Source organism: Frieseomelitta varia, unplaced genomic scaffold (genome assembly GCF_011392965.1).
Source record: "Frieseomelitta varia isolate USP_RPSP 00005682 unplaced genomic scaffold, Fvar_1.2 scaffold_383, whole genome shotgun sequence".
NCBI lineage: Eukaryota > Metazoa > Arthropoda > Insecta > Hymenoptera > Apidae > Frieseomelitta > Frieseomelitta varia.
In genome coordinates this window covers 66329-73612 of record NW_025110127.1, presented here as the reverse complement: position 1 = coordinate 73612, position 7284 = coordinate 66329, and positions in this window count along the sequence as shown.

Below are 7284 nucleotides of genomic sequence, written 5' to 3'. Positions count from 1 at the left end.
AAAAAAACAAGGATGAGAAGGACAGCAGGGTTATACAATTATCTTTCAAAAATTTCCTCCAAAAAAAAAACCCCGACGATTCTGCCGATCCATCCGCTGTATTGTCAGCGAAAGGAGATGAAAGATTAGCCGGCGACAAAAGGAGGGAACGATATCAACGCGGGGGCGTATCTGACCGCTCTTCACCGCGGGTAATCCATTGCGTACACGTCTTGGGGATCCACCTGGTTTAACTTGATTCCTGGTGCGCGTCAACCGCTTTGACATCGTGCCACATTAGGAAATACGGTTAGTCACGCGCGTCCGTCTGGCTCTGGCATCACGGATCGAAATCGTGAATTTCGACGTTGTTGTTGCGCCCCTCTTTAATGATGTATAATACGTATGCACGTAGGCGCTGTGTGTGTGCGTGTGCGTGTGTGCATGTGGATTCGACCCAGCGTCCGGCCCCATGCTCGTCATGCCCCTTGAACACAATCGTCTCGCGTCGAGGATGTCGGCGGCCGGGGAAAAAAATCCTTTATCGGTGTTCCGGTACGCGAAAGGGTTGATGCGCACACACGCATGGCTATCGGCCAGCCACGCGGTATGAATAGAACGTTAACAAGATGTATCGCGCGGATGGATAGTCTAGTGGACTCGGCTTGTGAGTCGGTGTTTTGGGATCAAGGATCCTGCATTCACGGCTCGCGGCTCGGTCTCGCCTGTTTCGAGCGTGCTTCCTCCGCGTCGTTCAATTCGATCGATTTACCTATGTATATTTACGATTCGTGTGTCTCCACGTGCGTAGTTGTTTCGCGAGTATCGCCATCGGAGTAGATTGTCGATCATCACGGCTAATGCTAATTTATTATATAATAAGGTTTGGACTAATGTTACAATTGATTACACATTGAGTACGTGAATCTTTTAGAATGATCGATCAACGACTGAATCTAGTGTAATTTAGAGAACATTTTGCGAAAATTTTCGTGACTTTTATGCATTTGCGCTTTCATGAAAGCGTTCATCGTCAATATTTATAATTGGTTAGGTTGTCTCTTTTTTCTGTCTATATAATCGCGTGCCAACTGTGCATTTTAACCGCTTGCAGCAACCGACTGCGGACCATAACGAGTGACCGAACCGTATACAATAATTCGTTGCTTTCTTTTCGAGCTCGTCGGTATGATATCGCTGGATAGAAATTATTGAGAAGTAATAAGTTTACTATTTGTTTCGCCCGGGTTATACTTAAATATACTTAAAAACTGAGAAAATATATCGCAATTTTGGGACAAAAAATTCTCGACGTGCGTCGACACGAGTTTAATTGCAGTTAGTATTTTATTTGAAAAATGAAATAGAAAAAATTTTGCAGATAAAAACTCGATGCTTTTGTCGTATATAATAATAATGATCTTATCTACGTGGTGTGACGATGATTCTATTTGTGTATGTTCTCACTGTATTTTCACATCGTTGCTTCATCTAGTTAATTATTGTCAGTTTTATGCCACGCGATATTATTTGAGAGACAATATTATTTCAGAAACAAACGGACAAGACAATGAAATGATTTACATTTAATCAATGCTTATTAGTATTATAAAGCTTCGTGTGATCCGCGTGGGATTCCGCGATATCCAACGTAGCCTTTATCAAGTTCTACAATCCTCCGGTGATTTACATCGTGTACCGTGTATCTCGGTTGGTCTGTATCGATCCTTGGGAATTCAAATTGGCCTGCACCAGGTTTCACGTGTCTCATTTCGTGATAATTATGTGTTCTTGTAATTTCTTTTCTCATCTATGGATTAAACGTTATTTGCGCTTGTATCTGATACACGGTGTATGTTGCACGTATTCGAATAACGAATTATTAAATATATATATATATATAAATGTATATGTATTATTAAATATCATTTTTACTTTTTCAAATATCAAATATGTTTGAATATTACGAATAATTTAATACATTTGATTATATTATTAAATATATGTGTTTGCGTGAATATATTTAATAATAGAGGAACTAGTCCTACATTACATATTTAACAATCTAACATATCCAACAAACATAATAGTTTGAAGTAATGAAACTGAATTTTTTTTTTAAAATAAACGAGCAAAATTTATTTTGCACCTTTAATAACAGGGTTCATTAATTTATTTTAATTATCTCGAAAGTATATTATTTTTTCTGTGAAATGCATGTTTGGAAATTAAATGTTCGTCGTATTTATTAACATCTAACTTTTTTTTAAAATAAACTAAATAATTTACATATATATAATAATGTTAGTTTTGACAAATACATTTAATAATATAATTTTGCACAATTTACAAGAAACCTTTCCATCGAATGCATACTTCCTGCAGAATTTCATCTTTTCGTACGTAGTTGCACGGAATCTCGAATAATTTTTTCCGATAACAGTTTCGCCGTTAATGTCTCTTAACATTTTATCTCGACTGTTAATGATGTCACCCCGGCGAGGGCGATGTGTTGCGAAAGCACTATCCGTCGCCACACTTTACCTCGCGATACGTACACTTTATTCCGCGTCAGGACGGAAGAAATAAATTGTCCGTATTTGAGGGCCGCGTAACATATTTCAGATGTTTCATGAGCCAGGGTACACGAGCCGAAGAAAATTTTACCTCCGCGCTCTCGGCGCCGCGGGAAATATATCTCCGCGTTTTCTCTGCCTGCGAATAAATGATAAATCCTCGATTCGATAAAAGTGCTTTCCCCCTTCTTCGGTTCTTGTCTTCGTCTCGCGAAAATTCTTACCTTAATCACGTAAAAATACGTTTCTCGTTTCTGTTATTCTTCAACCACTTGCGCTGGCAACTGATTGCGGACCATAACGAGCGACCAAATCGCATACAAGGTTATTTAATTGCTGTGTGCTGGCAGTAACAAAGATATTCTTTTGTAGAAGAAAAATAGCTTTAGTACCAAAGATACTTTTTGTAAAAAAAAAAAAAAAAAAAAATGGCTGTTTAGCATAACACTAATTTATCGACGTAACGTTGGTTTTCATAAAAATATAAAAATCGTCGATTCTCTTCGATCAAATGAAAGCATATTAAGAAGAGCGTTTGAAGAATAATGAAACAGAACTCTGCGGTCCTTTGTGAAAAATAAAATCGTATCATAACACTGATGACAAAGAGTTTATATTATTGAAACTAAGGGCATCCTAAAAGTTTAGAACTGAATCACTCAGTTTTGAAATGTTTGAATTAAATTGAACGACTAGTCTCTGTCCGCAGAGAGCACAAAATTGAACGCCCTACGTTTTACCAACAATTTAATTAATAGCGTTAACAATACTTCGTTTTATCAACAATTTAATTAATAGCGTAAACAATAATTCGTTCTTACTCGACGATTCAAGGAAGTTTAAAAGATAATTCGAGGCGTTTCAGCTCTATGATTTATTTAACATATACGTGTTTAATGGAATTATTAATTTCAATTTTACACCATTTAATTTATTTACGCTTAATAAAAGAATTAATTATATTAGTTAGTTTATATTAATAAAAAAGTTCGAAAATTTAAACGACTAACTTCTAGTCGTTTGTAAGTGAACCATATTTCCCATCCAAGGTTACCTCGGCTCACTATCGCTTAACTATTTAAAAACAATCATCAGATTCCTCCCGAAGCCAGGCTTCAACGCCTTTTATCTCCTCCATTTTAATCCTGCGGTATTTTTCACTAAATGTTCGCGAAACGAGGTTTCTGACGAGGCAGATGACGATCTTCGAGTTCGCTGTGGCAGCAGCAGTCGTGAATCTGGCCTCGAGCGAACGAAACCAACAAAAGAAAAAGAAAAAAAAAAAAAAAAAAAAAAGAAGAAGAAGACGAAGAAAAGAGAAATAAGAAAGAGAGGAGGTGGATCGTTTAACGCCGATCCAGAGCGTCCGTAATTAAATCACGATCGCCTGGCTACCATGAGAATCCGGGATCGAGGGATCGTAATTTCAAGCCAGGTTGGCGCGAGAAGGTTAACCGAGGCGAATCCGGTTCGCAGCCCTGTGTGCGCTTGCCGGAAGCCAGTGCACGATGTTGCATGCCTCTGATATCTACCGGTTCGCTTGCACCGACGAAAATCGAGTTATCCGAAGCTTGTTTCGACGTCTCTGGCTCTCCCGGCCAAATGGCCCCACCCGGTTTAACCCGCTGTTTTCCGTTTAGGGCGCACCGAGTCGTTTTTCTTCGAGACAAATTAGCGTGGCCTGCGGTTGACTGCAGGTGAGTTTGCTTTGTTGCTTGTTATTTCTACGGGAGGGGGGAAGATTCATTATGCTAAGTTGCTCACGGCTCGGCTATTTGTCTCGCTACCTGGCGTAGACTCGCGTAGAGGCGCGATTTTAATGAAATATCTCAATGAAAAATCATTTGGTGAATGATTCCGATCGCGCGAGTTCCCGATTTCCTCTGAAATGCGCGTTTGCCCGTTTGGATAATTAAACGGATTCATTTACTCTCGAGGATCCGCGCACCTGCTTGATTCAAATTACAGGCACATTCAATTTGATTCGGTTAATATTTCGGAAAAGCGTATCGTTGTTTATACTTCTCTCGTTTGACCCATTGGCGGTCATTTTCAGATAATCACGCGTGATTTGATTTATTTGAATGAGCGTTTTCGTTTCATTCGAATAGCCTGTGAAATCATTTCACGGATGTGTTCACATCAATATTGTTGATTTCAACGTGCAGCGTTATTTATTTGGATGCTTCGCACGCGCAAGTTTTATATCGTAGGTGCGTGTTGTTCAGGAGTAATAGAAATGAAAAGAATTGACGAGGAAACGTAACGACACTGAGATCGTAAACTTACATCATCCTAACTACAAGTTAATATTGCAATTTATTTATCATTTTAATCGAAAATTACCATGAAATGAAATTTCATTAAATGTCATCGATTAATTGCGATTGATGTCTCGTTCTGCTGAAAACGAAGTTCTACTTTGACGAACTTTGTATCTCGTCTGTTCTAGTTAATTAAATATTTTCAGCTATAAAATCGTGAGTCTTTGACGTTTCAATGTTTTTAAATAACGATCCTATAAAACTTTAAGCACAAGTTTTCATAACACGATTATTATTACAAATCATTATCCAATGAATAAATTAAAGACGTGAGCAAATCGAAATGTTCTTGACACCTTCACAATTATTACAAGTGACATCAAGCGATATTTTCATCGAACGTACAGCGATATATTTGGATATTTCATTTTCCATTCTGTTTCAATTAAAATTTCAAATTTCAGCAGCAAAACATGTATAAAACAATACTTTTAACAAGATAGTTATCAGATCTCGAGCAAACACGGATTATTATTATTAAAATTCATGAAATTGAATTAAAATGTTACGAATACTTTTTAGCACGTAGATCAGCTGCTTCAGGGATTTGTATAAATTTTCGTTGAATGGAAATGTCGATCTTACAAGACAGTCACGTGTTTCCAGTTTTCTGGAACTTTCAACGTTGCGTTCCATTGTTCTATATATACTCCTACTACCTAGTTACTCACCGAAAATAATATATAATTTTTCTACATATATGTCACAGTAAATTGGTACCTTTACAACCATCGTTTAACTTTCTCCTCAATTAAATTTCATTTCTCACTCGATTTCATATTTGATTTTTGATTAAGCGACAAACGCTTCTAACATTTTCCTTACAAATCATAAAATATTTCTTCATTAATTTTCGAAAATTTCTCACAACAAAGTGTGTTTATATCAAAAAAATGAAAATAAACATTGGAAACCACAATAAAAGGATCAATGTTTGCAAACAAAGCGAAATTTCAAAGTTATCAGAAATCGGACTGCAAATTTCAGAAAATTTTTGAAAACAAAGTGTGTTTATATCAAAAAAATTTAAATAAATATTGAAAACCAAAACAAACAAACCCGTGTTTGCAAACAAAGCGACATTTCAAAGTCTTTGATATATAAATATAAATCTATATATATTTCATAGTCTTTGATATATAAATATTATTCTATATATATATATATAACAATAGCTGCAGATTATTAAGTGACCTGTTATGCAATGAAATCATTAGTAAAACGTGTGGACAGTTCATGCAAGGTAAGTATGGGTAAGTATTCGTATGTTAACTTAATTCTAAGTGAATTATTATAAAACCATTTCTCCTCTACAACACGATGGATAATTCATGAATACTGGGTAAGTATGGGTAAGTATTCGTATCTTAGACCTAAGTGAAATATTACAAAATCATTTCTCCTCAACAATACTTGTGGATAATTCATGGAAAATAGGTATGTTCTCCTGATAACAAGTCTCTAATTTCATCACGCGATACCAACCAGATTACTGAACATTCGCTCAAAAATTCTTTGAATATTTGACGTATAAGGAGCACAGCTGTCTCTAGGATTCTGTCGTGCCACCTCCTCGAATATCATATTCTCCTGACACAAGGTCCAAAATTCATCAAGTAATACCTTCCCGCTTACAGAATATTCGCGCTTAAGAATTTTTTGTATATTTGACGTATCAGCAGCACAGCTGTCTCTAGGATTCTGACGTGCCACCTACTCGAATATCATATTCTCCTGATACAAAGTCTAAAATTTCATCAAGTAATACCTACCCGCTTACAGAATATTCGCGCTTAAGAATTTTTTGAATATTTGACGTATCAGGAGCACAGCTGTCTCTAGGATTCTGACGTGCCACCTACTCGAATATCATATTCTTCTGATACAAAGTCTAATATTTCATCAAGTAATACCTACACCCTTACAGAATATTCGCGCTTAAAATTTTTTTGAATATTTGTACTATCAGGAGCACAACAGTCTCTAGGATTCTGTCGTGCCACCTCTTCGAATGTCATATTCTCCTAATACAAAGTCTAAAATTTTATCAAGTAATACCTACCCGCTTACAGAATATTCGCGCTTAAGAATTTTTTGAATATATGACGTATCAGGAGCACAGCTGTCTCTAAGATTCTGCCGTGCCACCTCCTCGAATATCATATTCTCCTGATACAAAGTCTAAAATTTCATCAAGTAATAACTACCCGCTTACAAAATATTCGCGCTTAGAAATTTTTTGAATATTTGACGTATCAGCTGTCTCTAGGATTCTGACGTGCCACTTCCTCGAATATCATATTCTCCTGATACAAGGCCCCAAATTCATCAAGTAATACCTACCCGCTTACAGAATATTCGCGCTTAAGAATTTTTTGAATATTTGACGTATCAGGAGCACAGCT